Source organism: Hemitrygon akajei, chromosome 7 (genome assembly GCF_048418815.1).
Source record: "Hemitrygon akajei chromosome 7, sHemAka1.3, whole genome shotgun sequence".
Classification (NCBI taxonomy): Eukaryota; Metazoa; Chordata; class Chondrichthyes; order Myliobatiformes; family Dasyatidae; genus Hemitrygon; species Hemitrygon akajei.
This window is the reverse complement of record NC_133130.1, coordinates 85,055,271-85,076,385: the sequence shown is the minus strand read 5'-3', so window position 1 is coordinate 85,076,385 and position 21,115 is coordinate 85,055,271. Positions and strand designations below refer to the sequence as shown.

The 21,115-nt window shown below is 39.2% G+C and overlaps 1 protein-coding gene across 3 annotated transcripts in view; it reads left to right on the top strand.

Moving 5' to 3' along the window:
* Positions 1 to 21,115, top strand: part of LOC140730628 (shieldin complex subunit 1-like) — a 101,286-nt gene that overhangs the window by 23,213 nt on the left and 56,958 nt on the right. Inside the window, exon 2 of one of the 3 annotated variants that reach the window (XR_012099642.1) lies at positions 10,556 to 10,902. The exons of the other annotated variants lie outside the window; for them this stretch is intronic. The gene's annotated coding sequence lies outside the window, so the exon portion shown is untranslated. Of the gene's footprint in view, positions 1 to 10,555; positions 10,903 to 21,115 lie in introns of those variants that run through there. 3 annotated transcript variants of the gene reach the window in all.

Below are 21,115 nucleotides of genomic sequence, written 5' to 3'. Positions count from 1 at the left end.
GAAAAGCCTAGATGGATATGGGCCTAATGCAGGCAAATAGTATTAACATAGAAAGGTACACTGCATTGAAATGTATTTGCCCCATAACTATTTTCACATTTTATTGTCTCATTTTCTAAATTTAAGATATATATAAGTAGGATTTTTTGTGCTAATATACAAAACATTGCGCATCATGTCAAATCCTATCAACAATTCACTAAAAATTAATATCCAAAATTTTGAGGCTGAAAAGGCATTTATCCCCTTTGTGATTACTACGCTAACTCTCCTCAGGTGCAATATACAGTATTACCTTATCAACTCATCCAGTTTGTTGATGTAGAAAACTGGAGGATCACCTGTTTTCAATGAATTCATAAGATCCCACAGGATGGTAGATATTTAGCAGACCAAACCATAATGAAGACAAAGGCGCTTGCAAAACAAAGAAATGATAATAGGGAAGCCCAAGTCTGGGGAAGGGTACAAGACCATCTCAAGGGCACGGAACATACTGTACCTCAGAGCTCAGTGCAGTCCATCGTGAAAAAGTAGTAAAAATATGAATCTATAGCCTCATTGCCTAGGTTAGGCTGCCCCTCTAAACTCAGTCACCAGAGAGGAATGGCACTTGTAAGCGAAGCTACTGTGACAGAAACAGTCACTTTGAGGGAGCTGCAGAAGTTGGAGTCAGCAAATGGAGATGAAGTTCATGGTTTCACAATCTCTAAGGCCTTGCACAAATAGGGTATTGGTGGAAGAACGTCAAGGAAGAAGTCCTGGCTAAAAATAAGCATATCCTTGCCTGTAAAGACTTAGCAAAGTTTCACCTAGAGGATACTGTAATGATCTGGAAGAAGTTCTTGTGGTTGGATGAGATTAAAGTGGAACTTTATTGCCTCAACACTAAGTAGTACGTGTGGCATAAATCTAATACTGTGTATTCAGGTGTTACGTACCCCGTAACTGGGTCACTTACCAGCAAAGATAGAGAGGTCCGTTGAAGTCTGATGGTACTATTTTTAAAAGTCTTTATTTATAAAGGGGCACAAAAATAAGATTAATACAAACATTCAGATAATATATGTCGTCAATACTCAATCTAAAAGCGCGGGTATAATAATAATCATCAACAAGAAATAGCTCTATCGTTTGTCTAGGGAATACTATATTGTCCGATGGAAAAATAAAGTCAATGTCATTCACGATGCTCAGTCAAGATGCAGCTCTTTGGGTTTTAGAGAGAGACAGTCTTAAACTTGCCCGGGTCTTTTGATGAGGCCAATCCATTGAGTCGGGGGAGTTGGTTCCCCGTTGTTAGTTCAAAGTCGCTTTCTGTAGTATCAGCCACCGGTTCTTCCAGGCAAGGGAACCGAATGCACGTGGCTTCCTTCAAATGGCTTCCCACTATTACGGGATCGCTAGCGTTTCTTCTAGTGTGTTTGAGGGGGCTGTTCCTACAGCCCCTCTTGTATCCTGACTTGCAGGGTTGAAGATGTCAATCAGGTTGGTGGATGATGCAATCTCTCCCCGTCACCCAGCCCACTTTACCCTGAAGGCTGTCACGTAGCATAGGATCGCAATCCACAAAGGTGTCTCCAAGAAACAATGGATATGTCCCGGGATTTTACATCGCCGGGGATGAGGCATCTTGCACGTCCCTCTCTCATTTCCGGGGCCCCCTGACCCAACCCAAGAGCGCTCTTGCAATTCTCACAAAGGAGGGGGCTGCGGGCATAACACAGGTAACACCATCCCTACTGCTAAGTAAGATGGAGGCAGCATCATGTTGTGGGGTGCTTTTCAACAGAAGGGACTGAAACTCTTGTCATGATTGATGGGAAGCTGACTAAATAAAGAGAGATCTTCTATTAAAAACCTGCTAGCTTCTGCCAGAAAGTTGAAACTGGGTGGAAGTTCATCTTTCAGCAGGAAACGACCCAAAGCACACTGCCAGAGCAACCATGGAGTAGCTTCAATTGAACAAAATTGATGTCCTTGAGTGGTTCAGTCAGAGTCCTGCCCTTAACTCAATTGAGCATCTTTGGCAAGACTTTAAAATTGCCGTCCATCACCTCTCCCCAACTAAACTGGTTTAGCTTGAGGAATTTTGCAAGGAGGAATGGGCAAATCTTTTTCATCACATGATGCAAATCTAACACAGACTTATCCAAAAAGACTACTGGCTATAATAACTGCGAGAGATGATTTAACTGAGTACTGAGAAAAGGGAAATGAATACTTTTGAACTGCTGACATTACAGTTTTAGATTTTTTTTTTGGTTTTTCATGCTTTACAATTTTTGATATTTTTTATGCTCTGCAGGGAAAAAAGGAGCATGTGATTTACAGATATTAAATTGATCAAAATCCCAGGTTGTAACACTCATTTATATGAACAAAGGGTTTGGGGGGGGGGGTGCTGAAGATTTTTACATGGCATTGTATCACAGTAAACATGGACAAGGTGGGCTGATGGGGCCCATTTCTATGCTCTACAGTTTTATGAACCTCAAAGTAGCCCTGCATTTTGGATTGAGAACTTTTAATTTTCAAGTGAATTAACAACAGCTGTGTTTACTGCATAATTTTGAAAGCTGTTTACTTCTAGCTGACATTCGTTTGCTTATTCATAGGAGCAATTTCATGCAGGAGAAGGCGGAAATGACCAAGTATTGAAATACATTATCAGTTTCCATAAAGCGCTAGTCCTTCAAATCTGCACCACACAAACACGCATATGTAGACATTTGGTATTCAATTTCTGACAGGATGGAGCGGTTGAAAATCAGTTGACAAAACCCTGCATGTTAACCTAATGAAGTACTTATCTAAAGAAAAATATGCATTGGTTTGCCTAGATCTTACTATTCTTGAATTTGGGAATGGTTATCAATATAATTTAACTTGGACCAGAAAGTAATTGAGTACAGCAGGATAGCTGATCTGTTGGTTATGATGGAGTGAAGTTACTATTGAAGTTAGTTAAAAAGAACTGCCAATTCCAGCCTGAATGTTCCTGTATCAATAGATCTTTTTGATCTCCAGTGCATGATTGTATTCTGAAAACCAGTCCCTTGGGTGTGAGGGGAAGGGTGTGATTGTTTGGCATAATATAGTTGCTAGTTGTAGTATTTATTTTCTTCAGCGGTTTCCGGATTCAATGTTAAAATGTACAGTGATGAAAGAGGAAGTACAGAAAATAATTTTCAGTTAAAGTGCTCTTTCACAAATGGTGCAGACAAGTAAACCTTGGGTCCTGGCTTTTAGCTCCATTCATGCTGATTATTTCTGAGTTGAGTTAAGCATAGAAAAAGCTTTGATGTTTGCTTTTATTCTTTAAATCTTGTTCCTAAGATTGCCTTTCATACCAGGGTTTTGCACCTCAGTTAGAACAAAAGAACATAAGTTTTAGGAGCAGAGGTAGGCCATTCAGCCCATCGAGCCTGCTCCGCCATTCAGTCATGGGCTGATCCAATTCTTCCAGTCTTCTCCAGTCCCCTGCCTTCAACCCATACCCTTTGATGCTCTGGCTAATCACGAACCTACCTATCTCTGCCTTAAAGGCACCCAATGACTTGGCCTTCACAGCCAGTTTTGGCAAAAAATTCCACAGATTTACCACCCTCTAACTAAAGTAATTTCTCCACATCCCGGTACTAAATGGACATCCTTCAATTCTGAAGTTGTGCCCTCTTGTCCGAGACTCCTCTACCAAGGGAAATAAGTTTGTCATATCTAATCTGTTCAGGCCTTTTAACATTCAGAATGTTTCTATGAGATCCCCTTTCATTCTCCTGAACTCCAGGGAATACAGTCCAAGAGCTGCCAGACATTTCTCATATTCATGTATGGCTGAATGACAATTGAACTTAAACTTGCTGTGTTATTCATTGTGCAACAATCACAGGATAACTCAGTTGATGACTAATAAGTCATTTCACAAGCCTACGTAGTGAATGCTCTCAGATTATTTCAGCATTGGGCTGCTCGTGTCATACTGCTGCACAAGAAAGTTACTGAATCACTGAATAACAATCAGGCATTAAAACATAAGTAATAGAAGGTTTAATAGGTTATTTGGTCCCTCAAGTTTTCTTTATCATTTATAAGGCTGCTACCTCAACACCATTTTCCTGCCCTATTCCCACAAAATTTACTGACACCTGTTTTGAATGGAATCAATGACTGAGTTTCCGCTCCGTTCTAGAGCAGGGATCCACCAAAGATCCACCCAACTCGAAATATAGAAACTTTTCCTCCTCTTGGTCCCACCTGTTACTTCTGAGAGTTCGACCTTTTGTTCAAGAATCCTCACCCAGTGGAAAATGGTATCAACCCTGTCAAGCATTATGGATTTTGTATGTTTCATTCAGGTACCTCTTTCTTTTTTGTTCACTGAAGTCTAAAAGGACAGAGGTGTTGCCTACTCAGTCTCTCTTATGACAGACCTATCTACCCAGGAACCAATCTGATGAATTTTGAATCTTGAATCTTGCTCTCCTTCCAGGCAACAAAAATTACAGATAGTACTTGAACTATGATCTCACCAATCATGGTAAGACACCCATAGACTTGTGCTCAAACCCTCTTAAAATAATAGCCAAAATAGCATTTGTCTTTCTACTTGCCTGGTAGTTCTTTGCACTAAGCAGAGAAATACCTAATTTATTGTAACACCTCATATTCTGGTAAAGTAGTTCACCATGCTCTCAGTTAAAACTATCAAGGAAGCTATTTAGTGTTTACATACAACAATAATTTACAGTGCAACAAATTAAGCTCTGCAAGGTAACTTTACCTTAGGTTATTGTTAAGTTAAAATGCTTATTCTTTATCCAGTGGATTAATTTTAATATGTACAGTTGGGTTGCACTTTATTCCTTCAGGCAATGGTAAAAGTCACTTCCACACTTGCTTCTTTACGCTCTGTTACAAGAATCATCCTTTGTAATAATGATCAGTGAAGTATAGAGCATCTGTTTTTACTGACAAGTAACTTTTATTGTCTCAACTAACAAGTACATAGGTTCACAAACTAACTACCTAAACGCAACCCACTAGAATTCCTGACCCTGCATGAACAGTGAGGAAGATACATGTCAGGGTTGTATACTACATACATACTTTGAAAGTAAATGTGTTTTCAATCTTTGCAAACATAATAAGTATTTCCCATTACCCCTTGGTCATGGCAGACTAAAGGATTAACCCTTTATTTACTGATTTGACAACCACTTGAATTGACATGTGTTCACATATCTTTGGTCCTATATTGGACTAAAAAGTTACTGGATAGGACTCACGTTTGTCATCGGTAGTGCATTGGCCCAAGTCATTTGCATGCAGAGGCTGAACAAAGGAGTAAGAATACAAAGCTCTGTCAGATTAAATTGATAAAGCTTGTTTCTTGTTTAATGATGTTCAACTTTCACTTCCAGTTTATAACAAGCTCAGAATCTCACCACTGCTAAACTGTTGTTTTAAATGCATTAGTTTAGGCATCATCAGCTTGCATTGATGCAGGGTCTTTGGTGAAGTAAAATGTGTCAAGGTACTTCACAGGAACTTTAATTTTTTTTTAACAATACCCCGCATATTCAAATAAATGACAAAAAGCTTAATCAAAGTGTTATGTTTTCTACATCAACAGAGCAGAGTGAGAGTTTGTGTGTTTAGAGACAAGTCAGCAGGAAACACTTCTGCTACTAGTGAATGAACACAGTTAGTGATGATCTAGAAGCCAGAACTGGAGGGTGTTGATATTTTAGAGGGATTTAGGAATTGAGGAGGTTTCAAATATTGAAAAGAAAAACACTATGGAGTGATCTTTTAATAATGTTGAGAATATTAAAACTTGTGGCAATACTGGATTGGAGCTAATAATTTCAGTCAGCAAGAATGAGGAAAAATGTTGTTAAGTACATTTTCCTTGTTTCGTTCTTTCAGTGGAAAATCACTACGATTCCAGAACAAAACCAAGGATGATCACATTCTGTTAGCAACATGCCTAAGATGAGAAAATATATTTAGTTTAACCAAATGTATTTATTTTGCTGGGCTATTATCTTCCTATTCCTTCATTTAAAAAAAACACTTACATTACATTTAAAAAGCTATATCCTTAAGTCACTTCTGTCTTTCTGCTGAATATAATGTAAATTTCTTATATGTTTTTACATTAAATGCTGCCCATATTTTTTCTTGCCAGACTGCTTCATTTTGATTATGTTAAGTTCTATTAAAGATCAAGTAATCATAGAAACATAGAAAACCTACAGCTCAATACAGGTCCTTTGGCCCACAATGCTATGCTGAACATGTACTTACTTTAGAAATTACCTAGGGTTACCCATAGCCCTCTGTTTTTCTAAGCTCTAGTGGGAATAATTCCCTTGTGACTGCTCTATCATTCACTGAGATTATGGCTGACCTTTTATCTCGCTGTCATTTTTCTGCAGTAACAATATATCCCTTCATTTTTTTTAAATATATAAAATTCTATCTATAGCTCAGCAACTGAACCTATACTGCCTTCCTGGATGCAGAATTACAAATATTCTCTACCATCCGGGTGAAGAAATTTCTCTTCATCTCTGTCCTAAATGGCTGAGTGGTACTATTTTGAAATGGAAATTTTTGGTCTTGGACATACACTTGTAAGGGTCCCTGCATCAATCCTGTTGAGACCTGTAAGAATTTTATATATTTCAGTGAGATAATTTCTCACCTATCCAAACTCTCCTCCTGTGACAAACCTGTCAACGAAGGACTCAAACTGGTAAACGTTGCTGCATTCTGTCTGTTTCAGTCTGTTTCATCTTTTCCTTTGTCTAGATGACATTATTGTTATGGTCTTATCAGGGCCCTATATAATTGGAGCAAGATATCACCACTCTTACTCAAATCCTCTTGCAGTAGAGGCCAATGTATTACTTGTCTTTCTAATTGTTTGCTGTACTTGCATTTTACTTTGTCACTCACCTACATAGGGCATCAGTGTCCCTCCAAGCACCAACCCCTTTCAATCTCTTACTATCTAAATTTTACTTTAGAGCTTTTATATTTTTCTTCCAAACATAATTAAATTTAGAGATGAAAAACTATGGCTTATGTTAAGATGTTTCTATCTAAGAAAAGCCCATAAGCAAGTCCATGTTGCATTTTTAAAAATTGTGCAAATAGAATTTTTATAAACACAAGAAATTCTGCAAATGCTGGAAAGAGTAAAGAGTAACAGACAAAATATTGGAGGAACTCAGCTGGTCAGGCAGCAACTATGGAGAGGAATAAACAGCCAATGTTTTTGGGATGAGACCCTTCATCAAGACTAGAAAGGAAGGTGGGAAGAAGCCAAAATAAGAAAGTGGGGAGCAGAAAGGAATACAAGTTAGAAAGTAATAGGTGAAAGCTGATAGGAGAGGAGAGTGCACCGTGGGAGGGGAACCAGAGGGAGGTGAACCAGAGGGAGGTGATAGGCAGATGAGGAGAAGAGAAGGGGTAAGAGGGGAACCAGAATAGGGAATAGAGAAAGAGAGAAGAGGTAGGGAGGAGAAATTATTGGAAGTTAGAAAAATTGATATTATGCCATGAGATTAGAGGCATGAATATCATTCTTTACCCCAAAAAGTACTACTGTATATTTAACAAATTTAAAATTAATTTATGCCTATTATTGCTCACCTAATCTGTACTACCAGTATTCACTCTTTCTCAAAATACAAAGCCATTTAATTTAAAGAACATAAACAAGCTATCATATTCTCTCCATGTTCTTGTCCAATATAAGGAGAACAAGGAAGAATCTAATGCAGATTCATAGGACCCATCAAAGCAGTTACATTACAGCATTCTGAGCAGCAACCATTTGTTTTAGAACTGTTCATCTCTGACTTCATAACACTGTTGTCAGTAATCTTTGTAATAAAGCCTTAACGTCTCATAAACAGTGGCATTCCGCAAGGGTAAGGGTCAAACCAATATTCAAGTGCTTTTTTTGTCAATCGGTCACACATTTGGCAGTTTTACCGGGACTGACTGTCCTTAAAATTGTCTCAGTGTTTGGCAGGATTAAGTGGAACCAACCACAAGAGGGATTTAAATCGGAAAACCAGTCCAAAAGATAAGTGCCCTCAATCTGGTGATTTTTCACAAGCAGAGAAGAGAGGAATTGAATGGAAGGTGATGTCTTTACAAGGGACATCTAACTGTCTCTAAATCCGAAAATTCTTACTACTGCCTTATAAAGCCTATCCCAACCTTTCTTTGGTAACCTTGGGGAAAAAGCAGCAAAGTGGCATTGGTGGGACAGATAGTGACCTGCATGGACTACCCTTGCAATCATTTATGTGTGTGTGGTGTGAAAGAGGAAGCCAGTAACAGATCCAGTAGGATTAAAGGTAGTTTGGCGGGATGGTAATATGATCCAGTTTAAAATCAGTAAAAGAATGTCAAGATAGTGCAGGGAGGACTGATCAACAGCACTGACACTCCCTTGACTGAGTACTTCCAAGTCATTCTAATTGTGCCATGCATGGTCTTTCACCAGAAGCATCTGCTCAGGACCACATAGGAACGTTGAGGGCAAGGCATTTGTACTTTTGGATTGCTTTAATATCTGTGGCAGTGACTTGCAGGACATGCTAAACACACAGTTGAAAGGGAAGCTAATGACTACATAGTTGTGAAAGAAAGTAGAATTATGCAATAAAGTGACGCACTTCCAACTGATGCCAAGATGACTCAAGATCCAGATGGCTGCCCTGGTGTGACTGTCTGGTTAAGCATTCTATCACTATATCACCTGGGAGTTCAAGAGAAACTCAATATACTGGTTCTTAAGTTTGATGTCAGATCCATTTGATGCACCGAGAGCAACTTGGATCAACTGCCAAGAAATCTATGTCCAAGTTTTTGTGTTCTTACCGCAAAGCAAGCAGAACTGGTTTGATGCCAATAACACCCATGTTCCCTGAAATCCATCAGCAGAAGAGCATCTTGCAAAGCTATTTACCATCTTAGCAAAAGATAGCATTATATTGTCAGCTGAAGACTCAGGTCCAGGACTGATGGGTGAGATGGTGTGAGACGCAGCTTCTTTCAGTCTCCTAGAACCCTACTCCATTGTACAAAACCCAGAAGAGCTCCATTGGTCAGGGTTGGAAGGAACATTTGAAACACCTCTCCAACTGTGTGTTCATATTAGAGAACATTCAATCCAACCAGCTACAAAAAGTGAGGAATTTTCTTGTTGAAGCACTAACCATTAGAGGATTGAAACGGCTTTCTAACAGATGAAAACTAATAAAATTTGTAGATAGGTGATACACCTGAGTATCATGTCATGATTCCCCCAGTTCATCTTCCACCTTTAGAAAGAAGAAGATATTTCCAGCAACCTCAGAAATGTGAATGTTGTGACTAATTATAAAGGAATAAACCTGTTCCACTTCCATCTTCGCACTCAGTTGATCTTCTCAAATTTCCAGTGTCCACCTGGGGTACTGCACAGATCCAATAAAAATGTTAGAAAAGGAAATCACAAATTGTTCAAGGAGTTTGATTCCTGAACTCATTAGTGTCTGGATTATCTTTCATTGCCTTAGTTACTCACTATAGTTCATAACTATGTCAAGACTTTGGCAAAATGATACAACTGCCACCATCCTGAATGGGAGATCTGAGATTGACAACTCCATATTGAGACTGCAGTCAGCAATATTATGTGATTGCCCTTACCTCCTTCTCCATTTTCCTTGCTGTATTCACCCACTTCCACTAAGCTGATCTATCACATAGGATAACTATCTACTATCAACTAGATAGGAAGCTTTTTAATCTTATTCACTTCTGGGCTAGAAAAAACAACAGCATGGGCATGTATAGCTTCAGTTTGCAGATGGCCACTGTGTGATGGTTCACACTGCACAGGGTGTATCAGTGGTGCTAGATCCCTAAAGTGTCTTATATATATGAGACAAGGCCTGCCCTTGAACACTAACAGGTGAAAGACTCTTCACCAACCTTCTCCAGGCCAGCACTGGAACCCTTTCTGCAGCTGACTTTCCCAATGGGCCACCATCAGTGAAGAAGTTAGCTACATTTTGGTGTCATCCCACAATACATGGCAGAACAGCACAGAACACAACAAAACAGAGCATGCCACGCTCACACGAAAGAGCAACAAATGTAAGACAAGCCCTGTTCTTCCCTTCCACCCAGCCACGCACATACAACTTCCTCTAACCCCAAGACAGGCCATCTTCGGTCTACAGCCTGCAGCCGACTTGTGGATTTGCCGACACTGGGCCTTTGACTTCTCTCACAAACACTTAGAGATTCAGAGCCTCGATGCTCTGGCCTCTGGGCCCCAACCACTGATCGTTACAATGAAGAGGCAAGTGAAGGCGAGGCTGACTTGAGGGTCTTTTTTTTAATAGGTTATTTTGGATTTCTTGTTTTGTGGCTGCCTGTAAGGAGAAGAATCTCAAGGTTGTTATAATATATACATACGTTGATAATAACTGTAATAACTGTTGATAATAACTATGATCTTTGACTTCTGGACTTCCAGTTCAATCTTCAGTATCAACCCAGGACTCACTGATGACGATGAATGAAAACTCTGGATGAGGACCCAAACTCCAGGCCTCAAACTCTGGATTCACTATTGATGGGACCATGAACACTAGGCCTCAGGCCTCACACTCCATTCCTGCGTCCAGCCTTTGTGCTCGTTGGTCTGCTAGCCCGATATTCAACAACATCCATGTCGCTGGCCTTCGAATGTGGAGTGAAGGCTTAGTCTCCGGCCTGTCCTCAAATTATCTCACATGCCTGAACCTGAACTTTAATCTGACCCACACCCTGACCAATGTCCCCAAAACCTATCCCTACTAACCTAAAAAAAACTAATAACAATTAAGCCTGAGCACTGACCTCAATGGAGACCACAGCTCGGCACCATCTTGAGCTCCTTCATTATCAAAGCATTAATGATCCTACACCCCTACAAAGATCATAAAACATTGTATTTGGCCATGTGAACTAACTCTCTTGAGCAACATTTTATTTAATGCCTTGCAAAAGTACAAAAGAATCATTTGACTTCCTTCACTTTTTCAGTACACTTCCTCATTAATTTCAATAAAAGTCATTGGTAACTTACCGCCTATAAATTTGCATTTATTTTCCATGATTAATACATTCTTTTCTAAATATACAGTGTTGTTGTTCCTTTTTGCGTCTCGTGGCACATTGGGCGGCATTTTTTTGCTGTTCCTTAGCATTTGTCTGTTTTTATACAAGGCGGGGTTGCTAGCTTGACGCTCAACTCAGCACAGGTGGAAAGCATGCACGGAGCCGCCAGACTTGAACCCGGGACCATTGGCCTTGAAGTCTGGTGCAAATGACACTAGACAACTGGCCGGCAAAAATATGCAGAATGGTTAACTTATATTATGATGTTCTTATAATGTTTTCAAGTTAGCTTCTCTGGGATCCCTTGGGTTATCTTTCACCCTTTTCAGAAGAGATCACAACATTCACTGATTCTAAAGATGCATCACCATTTTGTCAGAGCCTTTCCTTAGTATTATGGAGCATATAAATAACTCCATTGACATTATTCTACCCTTTAGGAATACTAACCATAATATATTCCCACTATGGGTCCAGTACTCATGTTCTTGGTAGCCTGTCAAATTAGTTATCTTCCATGAGGTAAAAGTAAATCTCTCTACAAAATGATTTCATTCCTACCAAACTTAACTTCTACTTCCTCCCTTGCTGATGTGCACATCTATGTCCCTTAGAAATGTCCACAGGAATCCTCAGAGGGTACCTCAAAGAATGAAGGTTCTTATCTGTTCAGATATTAAACAGTTGTTATGTATTTAATATTTCAGTAATCTTGTGTATGTATGTGTATATATATATGTATAGGTTGATTAAGCATTTTTATTCTTTTAAACAATCCATTATGGGTTATATATATATATAAAAACTTGAATTCCATACGTCACCACACTACCACATGATATATGTGCACCTTTGTTAAAGTAAAGAACAAAGTTGGATTCAGACTTTGGATTCCCAAGTCTTCTTTTGAATTAGTTTGATGTTTTGAAATTACAAAATGTAACAGTGGTGATGAGTTTTTTTTAATGAACCTGGGACAGCCACAGACCTGTTGAAGCCCAGCGAACACACAAACTAAAAAGAGTGCAGTGAGGAATGGCAAGTGAAAAATGCAACCAAGCACGTGAAGAGACTATCAAGTTTTCAAAAAAAGACAGTAAATGGAAGAATTCAGGGTTCATAAAGAGTGAGTACTGGGTGATAATAATCATTAAAAAAAGAGCAGAAATAGCTGGCCTCTTCAGAAACATAGACATGTTTGATTACACAACAGATAAATGGATCTTATAGACTAAGCAAATTGAACAATATTTTGAACCAAATGAAATAGCCAATGTGAAAGAAGTACCAATTTTGCAGAGTTGTTGTTTTTCCTTACTGTACCTTGTGGTGCATCGGCCGGCAGCCTTGCCATTTCTTTAGCATTTTTGTCTGCTTTTTATGTGGTTAAGTTGCTAGCTGGGTGCTCAGCCCAGCATGGATGGAAAGCATGCAGGGTCCATCAAATCTAGGACCACTCACCTTGAAGTCCGGTGTAGATGCCACTACACCACTGGCTGACTAACTTTGCTGCATTGGGTTTAATGGCATATAGTTTGCTTTGAAGTTTAACTGCTTCAACCAAACCAGCAGAAATGAGCTTTGCTGATATTATGAAAGTAATGCAGGAACATTTAGAATCAAAACTATTGTTGATTGCTGAATGTTTTAGGTTTTGTAAGTGGAATCAAAAGGAATGTGAGTCCATTTCAGCATACATGGCTGAATTGAAGAGATTGAGCATTGTCAGTTCAATGATGGGATTAATGATGCTCTGAGAGATCATTTAGTTTGTGGAATCTTACAAGAGAGCATTCAAAAATGGTTCCTAACTGAAGCACAACTTACATTTAAAAGAGTAGACAGAGACAGATTTGAGTTGCAAGCAGCAATGAAAGTGAGTGTGATCAAAACTACACAAAATTACACAAATTGTGTTACATTGTGGCAGGGGCTCACATACACCCGAACAATGCAGATTGAAAGGTGAAATATGTAGGAAATGCTACAAAGTATGACACATACAAAGAGCATGTTGGGCAGACAAAAATTATTGGACTTCATAGGGAAGAGAAAAAGCTAAAAAAAAATCAATTTGCAGTTTCAAAAAGAGCACTAATCTGTACACTATTGATGAAAAATCCGATAATGATGAGAGTGACGCAGGTCTGAGTACCCTTGAGATTTACAACGTGAAAACTAACACTAAGCAATTAATATGGCTTCCACCAGAAGTGAATGGAAAATTAATTAAAATGAAATTAGGCACTTTCAGCTGTTTCAGTCACTTCACAAAATGAGTTTGAGCAGCATTTCAAAGATTCTGAACTGATGCCTGCAGATATCCAACTAAGAACTTCTACTAGAGGAAAGTTGACTCCTGTGGGAATTCCATTTGTAACAGTGATATACAACAACCAACAAGACATATTGAGCTTGAATGTGGTAAAAACAGGAGGACCAGCATTGTGGGGCGTGGCGGGCTGAGACAACTGCAACTTGTCTGGAGATCCTTCCACCATTTGCATGCGACATCCCCTGCAATGATGCCACAACTCTCTCCGTGTGGTATACCATAAACCATTGCCCAACAGAGGACAAACAAATGTTGTTGCTAACCACTGTGCCTCTGGTTGGAAACTATGTTGGACCAAGGAATGACTCTGCTGCTCAGAGGAAGCGTGAAAGTGACGAAAGCATTGGTTCAATTATAACAAATTTTGTAGGCAACGTATCTGAGAAAGCTTCTGATATGTTAGTTGGGCAGTTACTTGAGAAATGTGGCTTGGTTTTAAACTGGAAGAGAGTTCAAGGAGCTTCAGGAAAGTAGCAAGCATTCAGCTTTTGTGAGTATAAATAACTAGAGTCTACTCTGTGTGCATTAAGGTAATTGCATGAATTTCAAGTGGGGACAAAAAGTTGCTTGTAAAAGTAGATGCAAAGACCAAAGTCCAGTTGGATGAGTGGAAATTTTAAAAAAAGAATCAATGGGGTTATGAAAACAAGAGATTTCTCAGGTGATGTTGTGGATGAGGCAGCCAAAGTGGAGAGATCAAACCATAAAGGGAGCAATAGAAGGATTAATAAGAGAATACTCCAGTGAACTAAATGCAACTTTCCAAGATCATGATACACAAACTAGAAGAAGAAAATGGGAGGAGAAGGTATTCAGAGCTGTTAGAACCACTTCCTGCAGTCTCAGAGTCAACTCCTATGGAGAAGGCCCTAGATCCTGGTACTGTTTTTACAGCCAGAAGTCTCACATGCCAAGCGGAGTAATCCCCCTTGTCAGGAAAGACGTTACCCCACAAGAGTAAGACTCTTTAACAGCGATTAAATCTTTCGGCCAGAATTGGATAATTTAAAATTTATTATGCTGTAGATGTCTGTATATAGTAGTTGTATTATATAATATACTGTCTATATAGTTGAAATGCATTCTCTATTGAGTTGGAGTTTATAGTTAAGTGGGAAGGAGTGTTGCCTATTTAATATTTCAGTAATATTTGAGTAACCGTATATATATTTTGGTTGATTAAGCACGCTTTTTCTTCTAAATAATTTATTATGGATTATGTGTATAAATATGTGAATTGCCAACGTCATCATACTACCATGTGATAAGTAAAGAACAAAATTAGACTGGCATTTCAGATTCCTGAGTCTTCCTTTGAGTTAGTTTAATGTTTTCAAGTTCTCTTTACTGAGAATAGCAAAGCGGTGAGATACAGAGGTGGTTTTTGCTGAGCCCATGCAAATCTTCAGCTGACAGCCCCTGCTTCCTAACTGAGGCTGTGACATAGGCTGTGAGTGTCTTTATAGGTGATATTTGATCCGTATCATTGCTTGGCTTGATTTGAATTAATCAAATGACTCAGATAGGAGCTGTTCAGTTTGTTTCCCCAGCAACTACCAACAGGTCCATGCAAGCTTAGGACTTTGTTACAGTGGTATGCGAAATTTTGGGCACCCCGGTCAAAATTTCTGTTACTGTGAATAGTTAAGCGAGTAAAAGATGATCAGATTCCCAAAAGGCATAAAGTTAAAGATGACACATTTCTTTACTATTTTAAGCAAGATTACTTTTTTTATTTCCATCTTTTACAGTTTCAAAATAACAAAAAAAGGAAAAGGGCCCGAAGCTTATTTTAACTTCATCAGTCCACAGGACCTGTTTCCAAAATTCATCAGGCTTATTTAGACTTTAACTGATGAAGTTAAAATAGAACTTTTTGGCCACAATGAGCAAAGGTATGTTTGGAGAAAAAAGGTGCAGAATTTCATGAAAAGAACATCTCTCCAACTGTTAAGCACGGGGGTGGATCGATAATGTTTTAGGCTTGTGTTGCAGCCAGTGGCATGGGGAACATTTCACTCGTAGAGGGAAGAATGAATTCAATTAAATATCAGGAAATTCTGGAAGCAAACATCGCACCGTCTGTAAAAAAGCTGAAGATGAAAAGAGGATGGCTTCCACAATAGGATAATGATCCTAAACACTCCTCAAAATCCAGAATGAACTACCTCAGGAGGCGTAAGCTAAAGGTTTTGCCATGGCCATCACAGTCCCCCGACCTAAACATCATCGAGAATCTGTGGATAGACCTCAAAAGAGCAGTGCATGCAAGACGGCCCAAGAATCTCACAGAACTGGAAGCCTTTTGCAAGGAAGAATGGGTGAAAATCTCCCAAACAAGAATTGAAAGACTTTTAGATGGCTAGAGAAAGCGTTTACAAGCTGTGATACTTGCCAAAGGGGATGCTACCAAGTACTGACCATGCAGGTTGCCCAAACTTTTGCTTTGGGCCCTTTTCCTTTTTTTGTTATTTTGAGACTGTAAAAGATGGAAATAAAAAAGTAATCTTGCTTAAAATATTAAAGAAATGTGTCATTTTTAACTTGATGCCTTTTGGAAATCAGATAATCTTTTACTTGCTTAGCTATTCACAGTAACAGAAATGTTGACCAGGGGTGCCCAAACTTTTGCATGCCGCTGTATATGGGAGCAGCTGGATGCTACTGGTTTTCTCCAGAACCACTCACTACAGAAGCTGGTTTCAGCCAATATTTTGTATCTTTTTCTCGCCCTTTCCCTCCCTCCCTGTCTGCAACTCTCCATCTCTTCCCTCGCCCTCTCTCTTCCCTTTTTCCCCTCATCCCCCTTTCTCTCTCTCCCTCTCTCTCCCTCTCTCCTGCTAGATTGCATGCAATAGGAGAGACTGTTTATGCTTTGGATCAGGATTATTTACTCTGAATAACGCTACAGGCAGTCACCAGTTCCAGGAAAACATTGGCTGACAGTCAGCTGCTCTGTTAGCTATTTTCAGACTGTAAAGAAGGTACATCGTGTACAAGCAGCTGAAACTATCCATGGCTCCATCTGTTTATTCATTTATGCAGCTTTGCTTCCTTTTTCTTGGCTGGGGAAGTGGTTGCTTTCAACTCACAGCTGTACGTAAATGCTTCCAGTCAATACCGCAAGAGCACGCTATTGCAGTTTTAAATGACAGGACCTACAGTAAGTGTGCATTGGTAGTGCATTGACAGAAGAGAATGCTTAAAAATTTGTGATATAATTAATTAGGAGAAAAATCTTAAACGCAAATCCTAAAATCCTCTCTCTCCACTGTGTGTGTGTGTGTGTGTGTGTGTGTGTGTGTGTGTGTGTGTGTGTGTGTGTGTGTGTGTGTGTGTGTGTGTGTGTGTGTGTGTGTGTGTGTGTGTGTGTGTGTGTGTGTGTGTGTGTAGGATAAACCTTTCTATTTCCCCCTTTTTGTATTGTCGAGCCTCTTCATTCCTTACCAAGAAGTGTTGGCTTATTTCAAAAACTTCGCCATTACCCTAATATATATATATATTTTTTAAAAATTCATTCCACTATACAATTATTCTTCTTAAGTCTTCTATAACCTTTTGCTCTTCCCCTTGTGACAAGGAAGTTGAGGATTCTTCATCCTCCTGGATAGTCAGAAATTAGTCAGCTATTGGAAGAAATAAATAAAGTTGGAGCTGACAGAGAATAGTTTTTCAATCAGTGTTGTATAAACAACCATAAGTTCTTGTTTGGATACACAAATTCAGGATAAAGGATTGAAAGAGAATGGGGTTGTTGAAGAAAATGACCCAAAATATTAAATATTCCAAGCATCAGTCAAAAGTCTTCAGATGTTCAGAAGATAAGATGATGCCTGGTCCAAGCTGACTTGGTCTTAACCTGCTTTGATCTGGGTTTGGTGACCACAAACATTATCTTGATTTCTCTCTTCACTGGTGTTGTCTGATATGTTGAATGTAATGTGATATTTAATGTCAAGTTAATGTTATTTGTGCAGAAGTATTCAGGATGCAGTAGATTCTACTGCAGAAGGTTGTTGTATTTGTTGTCTATGGACAAATAGAAGAACCACTACAATAAGAATAGTCACAATTTCTCTTCGTATATTTTTTGGGATGTTATAGTCTCTGGAAAGGACAAACTTTACTGATCATCCTTCATTGCCCTTGAAAAGATGGTGTTGAACAACTTTCTTCAACCACTGCAGTCTTTCTGGTTTAGATCCATCCATAACGCTGTTAGGGAGTTTGTTCCAGGGCTTAGAGACAGAGGTGGTGAAGGGATGATGCCATATTTCCAAATCTGGATGTTGTGGAACTTGGAGGGAAACCTTCAGGTGTTAATTTTACCGTATACTTGCTGCCCTCTTCTTTCTCAGCAATCAAGTTTGGGAGTTTGAGAAGTCCTATCAGCATAGCCCCATCAAGAGTTAACTGTTCATTTTGTAGGTAGCCATGAAGAGTGGATACATCAGTTAACTTGAAGGCATGTATATCCAATGAAGAATAAACATATACTGTATATAATTTTTGCAAGAAGTATCACAAGGTAAATTCCAAAGTCTAATAAATAGTTGTAGCAAAATTAATGATTGGCTAATATATATATGCAAAAGAAAGTAAGTATTTTTCCAAATTGAACAGTACTATTCTGCATACCAGTACAATATAATTTTATAGGCAGTTAAGTGTTCATTTACCTCATTTCCTCCTTTGACTTAGTATTTGGAAAATGCACAATAATGCAGATGCAAAATACTACATCTGCAATAAAAACAAAAGATCCTGCAAATGCTCAGCAGGTCTAGCAGAGACAATGGGGTGGAAATTTGATCTTGGTCACATACACAGATCCTTCCTCAAGTAAGGAGACCAGAACTGCACACAGAACTCCAGGTGCAGTTTGTACAGTTGCAGCATAACCTCCCTGCTCTTAAATTCAATCCCTCTAGCAATGAAGGTCGATGTTCCATTTACCTTCTTGATAACCTGCTGCACCTGCAAACCAATCTTTTGCAACTTGGTTGTGAAGTGTGTAGTTGACGGATGGGATATTCTTTCTTGATCTGTTGAACTTTATTGAACTGTTCTTGACAACAGCAGCAACAGAGACAATAATTTATATATTATATTTATATTGGGTAAAGAAGTGGAAAATGTAATACAGTGTTGGAAAATGTATGGTCATGCATTTTGGTGGAAGGAATAAATGCGCAGACTCTTATTTAGATGGGGAGAGAATTCAAGATGCAGAGGTGCATAGGGACTTGGGAGTCCTTGTGCAGGATACCCTAAAGTTCAACCATCAAGTTGAGTCTGTGGTGAAGAAGGCGAATGCAATGTTGGCATTCATTTCTAGAGGCATAGAATATAAGAGCTGGGATGTAATGTTGTGGCTCTATAAGGCACTCGTGAAACCACACTTGGAATATTGTGTGCAGTGTTGGGCTCCTTATTTCAGAAAGGATATACTGATATTGCAGACGTTCAGAGAAGATTCAGGAGAATGATTCCAGGAATGAAAGGGTTATTATATGAGGAATGTCTGGCAGCTCTTGGGCTGTATTCCCTGGAGTTCAGGAGAATGAGGGGGGAATCTCTTAGAAACATTCAGAATGTTAAAAGGCCTGAACAGATTAGATATGATAAAGTTATTTCCCATGGTAGGGGATTCTAGGACAAGAGGGCATGACTTCAGGATTGAAGGACATCCTTTTAGAATTGAGATGTGGAGAAATTACTTTAGTCAGAGGGTGGTAAATCTGTGGAATTTGTTGCCACAAGCGGCTGTGGAGGCCGAGTCATTGGGGGTAATAAGGCAGAGATAGACAGGTTTTTGATTAGTCAGGGCCTCAAAGGGTATGGGGAGAAGGCAGGGGAGTGGGGATGACTGAAAGAATTGGATCAGCCATGATTGAATTTTGGAGCAGACTTGATGGGCCGAATGGCCTACTTCTGCTCCTATATCTTATATTGCACTTTTAACAAAGCAAACAGCATGAAGGCGCTTCCCTGGTTGATATTAAAATGATATTAAATTCAATTCCACAAGACAGCTGCCCATGGCTCAACTTTTTGCAGACAAAACAAAGAAACAAAGAAAACCTACAATACCATACAGGCCCTTTGGCCCACAAAGATGTGCCGAACATGTCCCTACCTTAGAAATTACTAGGCTATAGAAACATAGAAAGCTGGTGGGATGCCTATGTAGATGACTTCATGGACCACTGCTAGAGTCTTCAGAGTTAGGAGCCGAGTGGCAATGTGCTGGAGAGAAGAGCAGAATGCACTTTGCATCTGGCTCCTTGGCTTAGTGTCAGGGGTGGCTGGTGTAGAGCTGACGGCCTCAATCATGGGAGAAAAGTGTGAGGTCAGACCAAAGCCAGGGGGAGCTAATGTGCTAACTTATTGAAGAAAAGGATTTATTTATTGAGTAGGGATATTTGAGGAAAGTCAGCACTGGAAATTATTATTTTTTATTTATTTAGAGATACAGCGTAGAATAAGTCCTTCCAGCCCTTTGAGCTGCACTGCCAGCAATGCACCAATTTATCCTCAGTCTAATCATGGGACAACTTACATACAGCAATTACCCTACTAACCAGTATGTACAGACTCACGTGCTCACAGGAAGGATGTTGTTGGACTTTGTACTGATGATGTTGGAATTGAACTCTGGCAGTGTGAGCCATAATAGTGTCACGCTAACTGCTTTGCTACCGACTTGCCCTTAACAATAAGTATTATTTTTAACCCTATTTTTGCTTATTTATTGCAAAGCTGACTTATTGGTATTTGCTGAATGCAGAATTTAAAGTAATGCTGTGCTCTGCACTCTTAATTGCTCATTGACAGGTAGAATTAAATTCAATTTTACTCGGCATCGGCAGCAAGTCCTGTTGTGTGGTGAATTTATTCAGTTCATTCTGAGCTTTCTTTTTTACTTTGAAAATGGGAGAATCTCATCAAGAAAACTGCAACAACTAGCTACCTTTGAATCATGCAGGGTTGAACGTCATTTTGGGTAGAGGAATGCCAGTTTGTGATTGTGTATTGGTGTCTTTGGAAAGGAAATTATGTGGCCCATTCTTTTCCATTTCTGTGCTAAAAGTAAAAGTTGCCATCCATATTTTCTTTCAGCAATCTCACTGAGGATTGTGAAGAGTGATATGAATTCTTTTGCTCATCGGTTAAAGAGCAAATGGATAACACAGTTTTATAATGAGGTTAAAAAGTGAGTGCATTTAATTTTTATCGTAGCTGCAGAGTAGAGGATGATCTTTAGTAGGCATGCATCAAACTACTGAAGATTAAATTTAATTCTCAAAACTAATTCAGACTGAGTTGGTCGTTGACACATTTCGACGTTTTGATATACGTGACAAGTAAAGCTAATCTTTATCTCTGACTTCTCATCTTTTTTCTCCAGTTCTGATGAAGGGTCTTGGTCTGAAACATAGACTGTACCCTTTTGCATAGATGTTGCCTGGCCTGTTGAGCTCCTCCAGCATTTTGCGTGGATTTCCAATATCTGCAGATTTTCTCGTTTGTAACATTTATCTTTACCCTGAACATGCCTTCTCTGGATTTGCATCCTTCAAAAAGATTTTTCAGTTT